The sequence below is a fragment of the Tupaia chinensis genome, unplaced genomic scaffold (assembly GCF_000334495.1).
Source record: "Tupaia chinensis unplaced genomic scaffold, TupChi_1.0 Scaffold149184_1, whole genome shotgun sequence".
Taxonomy (NCBI): Eukaryota; Metazoa; Chordata; class Mammalia; order Scandentia; family Tupaiidae; genus Tupaia; species Tupaia belangeri.
In genome coordinates, this window is record NW_006209032.1 from 56,956 (window position 1) to 57,287 (window position 332).

The 332-nt window shown below is 70.8% G+C and overlaps 1 protein-coding gene across 1 annotated transcript in view; it reads right to left on the reverse strand.

Moving 5' to 3' along the window:
• SLC38A3 (solute carrier family 38 member 3) overlaps nt 1-332 on the reverse strand; it is a gene marked incomplete in the record, with an annotated part of 21,402 nt that overhangs the window by 7,736 nt on the left and 13,334 nt on the right.

Sequence of the window (332 nt, forward strand, 5' to 3'; positions counted from 1 at the left end):
CCCCACGCAGATGAACCCACTGCTATGGTTCACCTCGGGACACCCGGGGCCAGGCACAGCCTCCCGGGGGTGGGGGTGGGATGGCAGGACCTGGCGGGGGCAGCCTGGGGTCTCAGTACCCTTGCCCTGTGGTCGTCCTAGCACCTGGACCTTGTGTCATCCCGCCCCCTCCTGTACCCCGGGCAAGGAGCGGGGCACAGGGAGATAGGGGATGAGGGCCAGGACCACGCAGCCCGAAGGTGAACAGCTCGGGAAAGGCCCCAGGGCCCTGGGGCAGGCCCTCGCCTCCTCTCCCCTGCCCTCCCCTCCTCCTGCAGCCCCTCCGCCCACCC